Below are 15,579 nucleotides of genomic sequence, written 5' to 3'. Positions count from 1 at the left end.
TCTCTGAATATGCTGGTTTTGTTCAGAGACACCAACACCCACCTCCACCATGGTTTCCTTGTGCTGACTATCTGGAGAGATCAGCATCGGGGGACCAAGCAAATGGGACTGGACATTCTGAGGTATTCTGAGTCACAGCACCAGAAGAGATCACAGAAATCTGTGAAATCTCCACCGCTGGTGATTTCTGGATTTGGCTGGAATGAAGCCAGAAGTGCTAATTCTGCATTAATGTAGCTCATGCTTTGAGTGGAAGAGAAGGTTATATGGCATCCTGAGGTCCCTTTATAATATCTGAATGCTTTTGTGCAATGTACCAGCATCCTGTAAATAGCCAACACCTTCCTTTTCCATCCTCATATTTGTAATGGAACTGGAGCTACTCAAGTACTGATTGAATGTTGCCCATCCAAACCTCACAAGACTTTCAATGAATGTGAATGCTTTCAAGAAAGGAACAGTGATCTCATCAGTTTGCTCTGCCCTTTCAGATTTCAGTGATGATCTTTTCTTTGTTCAATGCTGTGGTGACTTTACCTCTGTGAGGATGTACAACAGCTTTCTTCTTGCTGCAGATCTGCTTTTTCAGCAAAATCATCTGTTGAACTTCACTATTAATTCAGTCCCCTTACCACTGTCCCTTAGATTTGCATATGAGACAGAGCAACCTTAAATGAGAATGGAAAATAAAATTACTGGGGGTTATAAAAAGAAGATAGCTGCAACAGCAAGCTGGAAGAATTTTTATTCTTGCAAGTTGCAAGTGTGGTTATCAGTGTCTTTTTGTCACAATGAAAGGGATAGAGTCCTGCAGAAAGATACCTTGACCCCAGTGATTATGTATTTTTTATGGACTGTTAATGAATTGAAAGTACATATAAATTTGCTGATGACATGAAGCAGAAAAACGTGTAAGCATCTAGAGGACAGCTTCAAAATTAATCTTGATAAACTAAAAAAGAAAAAATAGACTAAGATCTGAAAGGTAGAATTCTATGAAGAGGAAGGCAAAGTGGTCCATTAAGGGAGACATTAAATGAATGAGTACAAAATGGGAAATGATGTAGCAGGCAGCAGAACCACAGGGTATAATGGATCAGTAAGAAAATAAGAGATAACTACGAAAACCTTCAGGGTAAAAAAGACAACTCTAGATCTTTATTAACAGGAGAGTTACACATGAGACACAGGAAGCAAATCCTCTGCTATATTTGGCCACAGCTGCAATAGTGGGTCCAGTTGTAATCCTTATGCAATAAAGAAATGTAAAATTATTGGAGCTTATAAGAGGGATAAGATCCTTAGAAAACAAGTTTTACAAGGGAAGAGTTGGGTTTGTAGTAGGAGTCTTTGATTATGCAAAAGATTGCCAAGGGATGGTAAAAATTCACTGTTTTGTTTGCTATATTTCTACCAAACAGCTACTGGAGAAGATTTCAGAAGATCTGATTCCTCCCCAATGCAAATAGATGGCCTGTATGATGTTTTTAAGTATCTCTCCTCTACCCTTTCAGAATACGATGAGTTGGACACAACCACAGTACGTTCCAAGGAGTTATCTTGCTAATCCTCTCTGAAATCCCTTAGCCAGTTTTGTAGATAACTGTGTGAGAGCAGTGTGAAGGAAGTAATTAAAAAACCCAGGGCCAGAGGGCAAAGAAAAATTACCAGAAAGCCCTGTTCATATCGATTCTACTGGCTCTATTGAAATCCTTCTGCATTTGACACCTCACCCCAATATCCTGCATCACCCCCAGGACACATCATGTATTTCTGGGAACTGTTTAATTCAAACTGTCTAACTCCCTTCCCCTCACACAAGGAGCACATTTGCTCTCTGATACCCCTCCTACAGGATTCTTTTGCAGATCCTGAGGTGGCCTCAGAAAAAGGCCATGTTTTTGTCTAAAGGTTTCCGCTCTGTTTAATTAGAATTAATTAATGAGTAGCCTTGGGAACGTGGCTTCCATCAACTCTGAGGCTGTATAAATGTACATTGTCATTGTTCCACTTCATCAGCAGTGAGTTATGATTTTGGAGGTAGCACAGAGAGTGAGAAAACTCCAGGGAAAAAGCTCTTTACAATAAAGATATAATCTAAATACTTCCAGAGACTTCATTGCTGTGGTATTTCAGGAACTCAGGGCTTTTACTCCATTTTATACTTGCAGTACCTGCCTTTAAATTCCCCCATCTCAAGAGGGAGGAAGGCATTCTGTCTTTTTGTAGATTGGGATTTGGTTTGAAAAATTGAGCAATTGTTCTAAGAGAAAAAGAAAAAAACTGCAATGCTCTGCTCTGGGGTACTACCAGCCAGTGCCTGCTGGAGATGGATATTCCTTGTGCTGTGTTGAGTAATTCTGACCCCACATAAAGCTTCTTCCTTGACCTATTCTGTACTTACATGAGGCAGTCTCTGGGTGTTGATGGCTGCACATACTGTCTGAATTATGTCATTATGCACCAGATAATGAAGCCAAAAATGTTCTCAAGCTTTGCTAAAAATTTTTTTCTTTTTTTCTTTTTTCTTTTTGCTTTTTTTTTTCCTTTTTTGTTTTCAAGTATGTGACTACAGTTTAAGTACCAAAAATCAGCAGCCCAATTCTAGAACTTTTGAGCTCCCTTTTTACATGCTAATTTTCTCACTGTGAAGCCAATGCTCCACAATGCAAGCTGCAGATTCCAAACTACATGCTCTCAACAGAAACTGACAAACCCAAACGAGTTTCCTCCTTCTTCAGGTGAGTTTTCAGGACCACAGATTTACTGATTCTCTGGCAGGTTTACAGCCATGTGATTAGTGCAGGTCAGTATTTTGGCCAGTTCTGGATTGTCCATTAGTTTACAGATTTTCCAGCAACACCAATGACAAGGATCCTCAGAATTTACTTTTGCTCATGGTAATGTCTGATTTTGTCCAGCATATGAAAGGAGCCAAACTTTAGGATGTAGATCTTCTTCTTTAGGGTGAGCATTAATCATAGAATCATAGAATTGGCTGGGTTGGAAGGGACCTGAGAGATCATCAAGTCCAACCCTTGATCCACTACCGCTGCAGTTACCAGACCATGGCACTGAGTGCCACATCCAGTCTCTTTTTAAATATCTCCAGGGACTGAGAATCCACTACTTCCCTGGGCAGCCCATTCCAATGTCTGATTACCCTCTCCGTGAAGAAATTCTTTCTAATATCCAACCTAAACCTCCCCTAACACAACTTAAGACCGTGCCCTCTTGTCTTGTTGAGAGTTGCCTGGGAAAAGAGACCAAACCCCCCCCTGGCTACCCCCTCCTTTCAGGGAGTTGTAGAGAGTGATGAGGTCTCCCCTGAGCCTCCTCTTCTCCAGGCTGAACAGCCCCAGCTCCCTCAGCCTCTCCTCATAGGATCTGTGCTGGAGTCCCTTCACCAGCCTGGTTGCCCTCCTTTGGACCTGCTCCAGCACCTCAATCTCCTTCCTATCTGGAGGGCCCAGAACTGGACACAGGACTCGAGGTGTGGCCTCACCAGGGCTGAGTACAGGGGCAGAATCCCTTTCCTGGACCTGCTGGCCACACTGTTCCTGATCCAGGTCAGGATGCCATTGGCCTTCTTGGCCACCTGGGCACACTGCTGGCTCATGTTCAGCTTCCTGTCAATCCAAACTCCAAGGTCCCTCTCTGTCTGGCTGCTCTCAGCCACTCTGTCCGAAGCCTGGAGCTCCCCATGGGGTTGTTGTGGCCAAAGTGCAGGACCCGGCACTTGGCCTTGTTGAACCTCATCCCGTTGGAATTAGCCCAGCTCTCCAGTCTGTAGTGCTGTTGCCTTTCTAGATCAAAGTGCTTGGGTTGCCATTGAGACGACCTGATTATTAGAGGAAAAATCCTGACAAAGAAATTGTTTTCCAGCCTGGGAACTAGTCCTGTGCAAGCACACTTGAGAAGCACAGCTGACACTTTTCAAGCGCAGCCAGGTACCTAAAATCCAGAGATATCCTGAGAGACTATTTATAAGCACAAAATCAAGACACCGTAACAGGAACTTATCATCTGGAAAGGTGAAAAATAGTTTGGAAAGGAGGGAAAAGGTCCTGATAAGAATGGCAGCTGCCATTGGCTATTCTAACTGAATTAATAGGAGAACAGTCTGCAAAAATAAAAATTGATCTGCAAGAATAGAAAATGTCATTGTCTATTGGCTCTCCAGGTGAAAAATGGAAATTAGCAGCATCTATTGGCTGCTCCAGGTGGTAGTGTCCTATACCCCTTCTATCCCTGTGGTATAAATTTGACTTGCTTTCTATCCAATATGGAATCTTTTTGTTTGACAACTCCCCCTGCACAAACTTTTCTACCAGATGTCCTGGACAAGTTGGACCATTGCTGGGGATAATAGTCTGACCTGGCTCTGTGATGTGGAAAATTTTTGAATTATATTTCTGTCATTGATTTTGAGGTCCTGCTTCTGGGAGCAGTTTGGTAAGTGCCATACTGGTATAATTTTGAATAATATTTGGGGGGGTGTATATGTGATAAATCATAACTGTATCTGCTGCTTTTCTAGTGATAATTTTCTAATAAGATGTAATATTTAAATATACACTAGCTGCTACTATTGATTAGTGTTATTATTGAAATATATATATGTATGTATACACAAACTTGCTTTGCTGGTAGTAATTTAGTAATAATTTTATATATATTTGCCTTATTACTTGAATAGCTGCTTTACTAATAATAATTTGCAGTAATCTGCAATAAAGATATTTAGAAAATAAGACTTCCATGTCGTTGTCAAAGTCCTGAATGCTCTACAGCTTTTATTACCAATAGCAGCAGGATTGGAATTTTGGCCTTGTTTAAGGTCCAATGTACATCAAAAAGAAGAAGAAAACCATCATGAGATTAAAGAATATGGCTCAACTACTGTAACTCAAGAGTGGCTCCCACTCTCCTGATCATTGGATGTGGTGTAGCCATTACAGGAGAACTCCCTCCCAAGTTAGGATATGAGGGTGAAAAAAAAAAAAAAGAAGAAATGTAATCTGAGGGAAGCAGGGAATTTGTGTGAAAAGGGAAGGAGCTCCGAGAAAAAGCAGCCAGATCTCATAGCTTCAAAACAGATGTCAGCAGCAGAGGAGAGGAAAGTGAAGCAAAGAGGAGAGACAGGAGAAGGTATATATGAAGTAGTAGCTGCTCAAAGAGACATGAGTGGGGAGAACAAAGAGCTTCAGACTGAAGTACCAGAAAATAGGGTGGGCACTTGCAACCAAAGGCAGGAAGAGAATTGCTAGGAGTAGGACTAAGAAAATGGTCTCCTTCAGACCTCCTCTTGTTCCCTCCTCCTTCTAACCTCAAAACACAATGGAAAAGTCTGAGCCACCAGGCCAGTGACTCATTTCATCACATGGAGCAGTGCTGCTCCCTTCCTGGAAGGGCCTGTCCTCCTGGATCTCCACATCTAGCTGAAGTGAAGATATGCATCAGCATTATGGGTCACAACACACTGAGAACTTGAACACCTCTAGGGCTGATGTCAAAGCACTGATTTCCTTACTGTTAAGTACACACTGGAACTGGGTGTCCCACCAACAAGAGAGCAGTTTTTCTTCCCCCCCTACACTGGCTTCTTTCCCTGGGTGTAGTCACATACCTGTGCACGTTGTAGTTCGTTATACTGGGGGGGGGTGTTTCACATAATTGGTCAATTAAACTATTAAAATTAAGTATTTGTGCCTCTTTATTTAGAATAACTCTCACCAACAATGCAAACGAAGGGTTTGTAAAACTAGAGGGAATTGTTGGAGCTGACTTGGATTCCCAAGTTCTTTCTGGATCAGAGGAGTCTAGGTATACATGGGCTCTTTAGTATGGGCACAGCTTTTCATTTAGTCTTCCATGCATTTTGACCCCAACAGCACTCTAATGTTATCCTGGACATATCCTGGGCTTTCCTCTTCTTCAGTGCAGTGGGGTTACTCCCAGAGAGCCAGGGAGAATGATAGTTCCTCATGCTCTAAATGAGTTCACCTGGTAGGGTTCATAATTAGGAAGAATATCCTGACTTGCATTCACAGGGAGCCTTCAGCTGCTGTTTCTTCAAATTATGTCACCAAAACTAATGAAAAGTTGATCTGAATTCCCCAGGCTTCAGCTGACTGCACTTCACTCCCAAATAGCACAAAATCAGCTGCAGGAATTGGTTTAAGCATTAGCATCTCTGGAGGGCAAAACAGTTCTGGTGTGTTGTCACATCATGTTTGCAGGTGAGCAAAGGCATCACCTTGGATGTCTGTCACAGGAGAACACTCGTGGCTCCTCCTTCAGTTCTTTAAGGTGCTGTCCCCTCATCCTTTTTCACATGGCACAGAATTTATAGGCACCACATATTCTGGCATGTTAATCCAGGAAAAAAGCTTCAGAGTTCTTTCTCTCCAGGATCTGTCCTCCCTATACATTCAGTGGCAGGATGATGGTTGGAACAAAGCAATGCACACAAAATGAAGATCTGTACACAACAGCATACACCACCGACTTCTTTCCAGTCCTGTGCTCTGCAGCCCTGGGAAAAAACAGCTTAATAGGTCTCTTGGGCTTAGATTTGGAAGTATATGTTTGGCATCATCACAACAGCCCCAGTTCTCAAGGCAGTCACAAAATGTTTGTTTCTAAAAGGCAACATAGGTCTCAGGTGAACCTCCCAAGATGAAATTGTCTGGTCAAGTTTTTCTCTGTGCACAGGGGAAACTGATGGGGAAGAGCAGCAGAAAATTGTTCAAAGGGGCCCATACTGAAATGCCAGCAGCATTTCAAACACGTTTGCAGAAACTTCAGGTGCACAAATTGGGTTTGTAGAAATATTATGTAACTGTCTGCATTCTTGCTTGGGCAGAGATTTCAGTCATATACCTCAGCCCTGCTTTAAAGTATTTGGGTATGTATTTGCATTTAGATGTTGCCATATCACTATGATAGGCAATGTAAATGATATTTTCAATTCTTACAGCTTCCAGTTTTATTCAAATTGGACTTAGCTGCCTGCTCACACCTCAACAGATATAAATTTTACTGGCAGGAATACATGCAGCTGAAAATTGTGTGATTTGAATTTGGCTTCTGTATTTTTTTAAATCCTTGGTTTAAAAAAAGCCCAACAACAACCCACAGAGTGATCAATAGACATATAGCTCTGCTGATTATTAGGCTCAGCTTTGAAGTTATCTGCAAGGACTCTCAGGTTCATATCAAACGTTCTACCTAGATTAAAGCCAGCTACACAATACCCCTTATCAACATGGAGCTGTACTAGGGCTTTATTTGAAGTTGCCTTTTCTCTCCTGAACAAGAGAGGAACCAAGGTGGGGGCTGGAAAGTTGATGCAGACAATTTCCTTGTGATAAATCTTAGCATAGGAAGTTAAGTTGAACACACCTGTTAGATGATGGCCTACAGTCTGGCCCTCAGTACAGGGACTCTCTGAGATCAGCCTGGATGGCTGATGATGATTTCCATGAGCCCACCTACTTATCTCTGAGCTGGATCCTATTCTATCCCTATGAAGGAAGAGGAGCTGCTCTTCTATGGTCAGAATAGGATCACTGGTCAGGGGAGGATGTTTAAACCCACTTTGTGGGCACACAGGAGACAGTATCTTCTGTCCAAACCAGGAGTTCCTCCTTCAGCCCTTGCAGAGGCTGAATGTCTATTAGCAGGGGAAAATGGATGATGAGAGGAATGTAGATCCAATCCTTATTGTGACTCTTATTATTCCTTCCCTGGATGTCTCAGACGATTCCTGCTGCTGGGACATTAGGCATGTACTGCATTACTCTTTACACTGTGGTGACTCTTCTGGGGATGATTTGCATGGCTATTGATCAGTAATGGAGCCTTCATCTCTGTGTGAAAACCAAACTCATGAGTTTCTGGTTTATAAGCATGATTTCTATGAACCAAAGAACTTCTACTCATCCAGATCACCTGTCCCAAAACCAGGGTTGTGCAAGCAGGATGAACCCTCAGCTCTGGCTACATTAGCTCAGGGAAATATTAGGATTAATTTACTATTGCTGAACCTTTCTGAGCAAATTGGGTTATCGCTTCATTCAGATTAATTGATTGCTTTGCTTCAAACCTACATGTCAGGTTGTATTATATTCTCATATATTTCACATCAGTGATTATTTGAAGGAGGAAAGTACCAAAGATAACATAGAAAAAGTATTTGTTCAGCTTAACACACCACAGTACTACTGTTCCCCATTAACAGAATGGTGTTTAACACACAGCCAAGCAGGGCAGGATTTGGGCTGCAGCCTGGTGCACAAACACAAAACCAAACAGAAAATCTATTTACTGACAGTGTAATAGGTACTCACCTTAGTATTAGACCCAAATTCCTTGTACTTCTCTCACTAGGTAAAATAAATGTAAAAACATTTGTAATAAGACAGCATGAATAATGAATTAAATTATTATTATTGTTATTACTATTATTATTATGGTTGTCTGTTGTCTTTTGATTAAGACTGAAGTACTAAGGACAACATTGGCCTATTCCTGGCTAAATGGTTATGGTTATTATATTAGATATATAATTATTATATGTAATAATTTTTATATAATTATGATTATATATAATTATGGCTATAATTATAGCCAATTGTTCTTGCATTTTGAAAAACTAGGAAATAAAGATCTAAAGGAAGCTGAATGCTGAATCACAATGCTGAATCACATCAGTTTGAGACATAACCACAAAAATTAACCCTCAATTTGGTAAAAGCTCTCCAGTTTTCCTTTGTAACTTTTAAATTCCAAGTAAGTGTTTTACAGGGCCAGAGGTGTTGTGCTGAAGGCAGAGAAGCCAAGCCACAAACGTGTGAAATTTAGATTTTCAATGGGTAATTACTAGAGATGCCATGGGATCCAGGACTTAACTTTTTAAAGGAACAGCATGTTCCTGTCACCTCATGTTCATTCTCTGGTTACTGGCTTGTTTTCTTCATTCCCTCCCACACAGATAAGGTTCCTCTGAGCCTCCTTTTCTCAAGGCTCCCTCAATTTCTCCTCTTACATCAGATGCACCAGACCCTTAATCCCATTTGTGTCATTGCACTGGGGAGCCCAGGACTGGACCCAGCACATCTGGATGTGTCTCACTAGTGCTGAGCAGAGGGCATCACACATGCAGGAAGGAGCAGAACCATCTTTAAAATCATGGCCATCCAAACATCTCTGCACTTCACAAGAACAGGAGAAACCCTGCATTTATAATTATACACTATTAAATTCAGCACTATAAGTCTGGAATGAATTCTCTAAAGCTGTTTATGTCAGAAGGGAATCTTATACTGACTGAATACTTAGAATTGTTTTGGTCAGAAAAGACTTTTAAGATTGAGTCCATCTGTTAACCTGATATTGCCAAGTCCATCACTAAACCATGTCTCTAAGCATCACATCTACACAGCTTTTAAACACCTCCAGGGATGGTGACACAATAACTTCTCTGGGCAGCCAGTTCCAGTGCTTGACAACCCTTTTGGTGAAGAATTTTTTCCTAATATCCCATCTCAACCTCCCCTGGCACAACTTGAGGACATTTTCTCTTGTCTTATTGCTTGTTATTTGGGACAAGAGACTATTATATCACAATTATGTTACCATTATAATATTATAATGAAACTGAAAGGTCAGTTTTGCACTGTCTTCCTTCTTGCATAAACAGGAATTTAAAGATAAATCCACCTAAAATTTAGCTTAAAATGTGACCACCGTTAAAGGAAAGCAGAGGGAGAAAACCAGAAAAACTTCTACATGATTTCCCAAATGTTGCTAAATCTCTAAATGATATTCATCTGACTCATGGTCAATCAATTTCCCACCAGATGGTCCCTGACAATTAACATCCTGTTACCAACAGTATATCCAAAACATTCAATCTCTGTGTTCTACAAAACATAACACACAGAGAAAGTTGCTCCCATATCCTAAGGTATCATCTTTGCTTTTGGCATATAATGTATTTTTCAGCCCACAGGGCAAGAATTTGCTATGGAAGTTTGTGATCTTTCTGTGTTGTGGAGCAAACTAATTCCAGTAAGTGCTTATCTACAGTGAAGGACCATGTTGTAGTGAAAGCATCACTGTAAATAACAGAAAGCTGGGAAACCCATGTCAAGAGGGTTTCATTTTAACCAGGAGTAGGTCAATGTTGTACTTAGTACTTTAATCTTAATCAAAAGACAACAGACATCAGATTTCAATGCTTTTCACCAGGTCAGGAAAGAATTCAGTTCAGATTAGTGGCCAGATACAGGAGGCAGACTTTATAGCCCTGTAAACCACAGGAACACAGATCATAACCCCCACATTAGCACTGAAGTCTGCTTTCCTGAGCCAAGATGTAGTGTCAGGTAGCTCACATCTTCAAGTAATGCATCCTACTGATGTAGCTGAGAAAGACTCAGGCATACTCCTAGATAGCCTCCTGCTAACAAGAGCTAAAAGCAATCCCTCCAACATTATATCTCATTGTGGAGCTTAAAACAGAGGGTAGATAGGTAGGGATTGATCACTTACTGAGAGACTCCTGAGCAGTGCCTGGAATTTCTCTAGGAAGAAACTTTGGCTTACAGGTATAAAGCCCTGTCACACTTTTTTAATCTAAGGTGAAAGAACAACCAGATTAGATGATCATGTGGAATGGACACAGTGCTGCTGACTTAAGTAGCTGCAATGTCACAGAAAGAAGTTCCTAACCATGTTTTTGAAATATTATGAGATATCATAGCATTCTCTTAATGCTGAAAATCCTTTCATACACACTTGCTCAGAAAAGGGCATTCTAAGGTAAATTAAAACTATCTCAGACAAGGCTACTGACTGTTGAAGATCTGATGTCATTAATATCCTTAAAGTAAACAAAATGAGAAATTCTTAGACCCTCAGTTAATCACTATCAGATATATTATAATTATGTGGAAGAAATACTATGCAGGAGGAATTGTTAAACTGCTAATAGAAGAAGTGGATAAAAAAAATTATGTAAAAGAGAGTATTATGGAATCATGAATGCTTCAGTCTATCATAATATGTAATGTATGACAAAGCAGAGATGGTCAGATGCTTCCTAAAAGCATCCTAAAAGGACCAGCTCCTCTTGTCCTCTTCAACAAAGGCAAGAGATGGGGCATATGGCAAAATGCCTTTATGCACTTTGAATTGGTTTTTCTTCCAACATCTCTGTGTGTGTGGCATGTTTTATCCATTATACAAGAATTTTTTTAATACAAGACACAAACATAAATTCCCAACTGTATAATCTGAAATCAAATTCCTCTGACTTAGAGCAATAGTGATGTGATTTTGCCAATATTTCTTTGCCAGTGAGACAAAGACAGATGTGCATTCAGCAAACAGCTGTGTCAGCAGCATGTAGACTGCTCAGGATCTTTCCTCCAGCTGTTCATAACCCTCTCCTGCTGCATCCTGTCTGCCAGCAGAGCTTCTCCCACCTCATTCCACCAGATTTGACAAAGTTTTATGTTTTATTATTTGCATATCAGACTCTTTTGGCATAAAATTCTACAAATATAAGGCTGTGATGGGACAGAGAATAAGGCAGGCACTTCAGACTTCAGTAGACACAACTGCAACCTAAGGAGATGTCTGCCAGCATGGTTTACCTGCCCTTTGGAGCCCTGAGCTTCATCCTTGTACAAGTGTGACAGCCCTTTGCCTGAGGAAATGGGTTACTTTACTGAGAACTGAGCGAAATAATCAGGGTAATTACAAAGTCTCCTCCTTGAAATTAATACACTTAAATGAGGAGACCAACAGAGAGGATGTCTGTTCTGCAGAACACCCTGAAATGTGTTCATTCATGACAAAAACGGCACGTAAATGGCATGTAACTGGAACTCTTAAATATTCCCCCAAAAATGCACACTCTGAAATGCTTAACTTTAGTAATGATTTCTATGTCTTCAAAGTGTTTCCTAGGACCCCAGTCAGCCTTGCAGGTAGCAGATGGGCAGCCCAAAGAAGTTCTGAAGCACTTTCAGAGGGAGCTGAAGATAGGTCCCAAGCTTTCAGGTTGCCAAAGATGTGTGGCACCAAGAAGCCCTCAGGTTCACTACCTCCGTGGGGGTCAGACAGATTTGCTGCCCTCCAGGCCCTGGACATCATAAGATATCTTGACTAAAGTGGAGGATCATCCCCAGAACCTCCTCAACTTAATTCACAGCAGTTCACACCTTGGGTGAATTCTCTGCTCTAGTGTTGATGTTTAATTTGTAGATGACCACTTCAGAGAAACTTCCCCCTTCATAATTAGAGAGAGAAACAGGACTCCTGTGGTGTAATTCAGCTCAGGTATAGTGTATGCAGATGTACTGTGAAATGTACTCTGCCCTAAAAGTGCTTATTTTTCTCCATTGACTGGAAGGAGAACCCAGAGTGTTCAGACATAGTAATAATATGAGATGATTCACCCTGAACATTTAACAGAAGCTAAAATACAGACAGGACAAATCTATTCAGGTATTAACACTTGATGCAATAAAAATGATGTCTTTGACTAAAATGAGGCAAAAAGTCCACCTCACTTCTTTTCCTGAACTACCAGACTCCAGAACAACTTTTCTTTGCTTTCCTTGTGGCCCATAAACCTCATATCCTTTTCAGGTGTGAACCAACTTCAGAGAGGTGAATAAGAGGTTGGAAACACAATATATTATGTCATTGCTAAGTGCTCTTTTTAGTTTTTAGGTTCCATGTATGAAGCTGCATATGCAGGAGGTCCTTTAAAAAATTACCACAGGTGCCTTTGCAAGGAAGCAAGTAGTGGTCTGCAGAAGACAGCCTAACACATCCTATTCTTCCTAGACTCTTGGGTTTTTTTTAAGGCTGCTCTAATCCCCCCCTGCAGTTGCAGAAAAACCTTCCAGATTCAGCAGGGAGGAAACCCTTAGGCTAAAGAAATACTTCATCCCATCAAATCCCATTTAACTTTGGGTGAGTTATAAATTATTAAAAATAACCATCTCCTAAAATTTGAAATCCTCAGGAATAAATATTGCTGAGAAAACGACAAATCAAGTTTAAAGAGAGGGAAGAGGATTTAAACATTTGTTTATCACACTGCCAAGCATCACCAGTGTGTTCTGAAAGGCTGTAAAGAACGACTGAACCTGATCTGGTTGATCTGGCCATGCTTCTCTTTACACCTTTAAATACTTCCATCAGATCCTGGCACATAAAGCAAATTCTGCTCAGCATAACAAGCTCAGGCTTCTTTAACCATCCTCTAAAGATAAGGCATTGGATGCCATCCATCCATCTGCTGTCTGGGATGACAGTCTTCTCTGGCCAACAGCTCATAAATACAGCAACTGGAGCACTGAACCACTTGCCCAACAAGGCTGTAAGTCTCACATGATAACTTGCTCCTGAGGAGAAGATTTTTAAGGATATAGAGACAAAGATTTATTTCAAGATTTAAAGGGAAAAGTTACATTTATAACCACCCGAATAATCCTGGTTCTCTGATTAATTCACTGTATGCATCATGATGCAGTCTTCTGCTCCTCTGTGCTATTTTCCCCCCATTGTGATCCGATTCATCCCACACATTTAATGATATTTCTTGCAGAGGGGAGAGAATAGTGATTGCACATGCAACCATCATATGATTTTTTTCCTTCATTTTTGTGGCCTTAATATGCTGTTTAGGTTTTTTCCCCACATACAGCATGCACAAAATAGTGGTAAACTGCTGTGGATTTGTTTAACATTATTTTTTACTTTCTGACTTTGTTTTCCTCACTCCCTGTTTGTGATGGTGCTACAGAGTTATTTTGTTTGCCTTAGCCTGTGAACTTCATTTGTATCAATTAGTCAGTTTATCATTATAGAAGTGTTATATTACTAAATTTTTGTCTCTATTGGTAGATATAGCATTGTTGCAGCTATTTTAAGGGATGAGCTAAGAGATTTTATTTTGTGAGCTTACTTGGCTTACTCAGATTTACTCATTGAAATTTTTGCCTGACAAAACCAATTTGTTTTCAAATTAAAAAATAAAAATTAAAATCACTTATCATATTTCTTGCTTTTAATTCCAAGCCTCTCTTCCCTAGGTATGTATTTTTTAAACACCTCTACCTGCTTCACTTCTTATAATATTCAAATACTTGCAGGCACTCAAGTTTTCAACTAACCACAATATACACAAGGTAAAAATCTTTAGCTGCCCTTATATTTTCTCCCAAGCATCAGGCATTATGACAGTGGTGTCACAGGGTCTGAGACACAGCTGCTTTCTAATGAACAGTTAACCTGAGCTGCATAATTTAGCTTCAGAGCATACAAAAATCTGAATTAATCTACAGCTGAATACCACTGCAATCTGCTACAACTGTTAAAAATGTAAAGACAGATAAAAGATTATTACAGGCAATTGTGAGATGGTTAGTGAGCCCTTACTTCAGGCCACTTTTTTTCATTTCCTTTCTTTTATGAGTGAAAGGAAGATTGAATCAATCATCAAGGAAACCTGGACAGATCAGCACTAAGTCACTTAGCTATCAATCTAATACTGTTTTCAGAATAGAATTCAGCCTCATAGAATGTAGATTTTTAATGAAAATAACCACAAAGCCTCCCAAATAGAAATTAATATTGTTTCAATACTGCTTTGAAGTGCAAACTTAAAATTAAAAAAAACAAAAATCACAGACAAGACTTTTTGTTTGAGGACGTTTAGAACATTTTTTTGGTATTTATATATATAGTATCCCTTCACTCACTGTTCAGGTGCATTGCCCACAAGTGAGAAACATCTAAGAAAGTAAAAGAAAACTTATTTAAAGAGCAACAGTTACCAGGCATCCATTTTAGCTGATTTTACTGTAAAGATTTAGCATGTGGCCTGTGAAAGGCAGGGCTTTGAACCTGGGAAGGAAAAAAAAAAAAAAGGCCTTGCATTGAAGCTAGAGGTCCTTGGCAGATGTCTTACCAGAAATAATCAGATATTTTGATTAATTTCTTGAGTTTATGAGATCAGGAGGTCTCCAGCTCCATCAGGCTCTGTTTGGTGAGTGCCAGCCTGTCCTTGGTTGATGAAGAGCCTGGAGCCAGGAGAAGAGATGGATTCCCTTCACATCCAGCCTCAAAGCAAAGACTTGCAGAGACAGCTGGGGTGGAAGATGCCACACAGAAGAAAAGGGTTGGAAACTTGTGATCTTGCTGGCAAATCAAGAAACCCACCAAAGGGAAGAGCTGCGGGAAGTATTGTGACCTGAGGACCTTGTGCAACTGGAGTGAAACTATTTTCTCCTGAAGATGGCTCTCAGTCCCCCAGGTGTCAGAAGGGGAGACTGTGGAGAAAATCACAGACATCAGTTTACATCTACAGAGTAGACCTAAAATCAAACAACATACAATTTCCTCATAAATTGCAAAAATTATTCCACCTGCCATGGCGATGCAAAAAGCAAAGAACTGCAGCTAGGGTTATACCACTCTTGGGACATTTTCATATCTGAAGAGGATTTTATCTGAAATGTTTATCAATAGCAGAGCTAAGTATTGGCTGTT

General features: G+C 40.3%; 1 long non-coding RNA gene across 1 annotated transcript; it reads right to left on the bottom strand.

Annotated features, from left to right (window-relative positions):
- Positions 1-7,196: 7,196 nt before the first annotated feature.
- On the bottom strand, positions 7,197-15,167 carry LOC115600471. The gene is made up of 4 exons (XR_003988995.1): positions 14,999-15,167; positions 10,561-10,644; positions 8,355-8,390; positions 7,197-7,874 (listed from the first exon to the last, which is right to left on the bottom strand). It is a non-coding gene; the product is annotated as an uncharacterized LOC115600471 (long non-coding RNA).
- Positions 15,168-15,579: the final 412 nt, after the last annotated feature.

This window comes from Calypte anna, chromosome 1 (assembly GCF_003957555.1).
Source record: "Calypte anna isolate BGI_N300 chromosome 1, bCalAnn1_v1.p, whole genome shotgun sequence".
NCBI lineage: Eukaryota > Metazoa > Chordata > Aves > Apodiformes > Trochilidae > Calypte > Calypte anna.
This window is presented reverse-complemented; position numbering and strand designations above follow the sequence as displayed.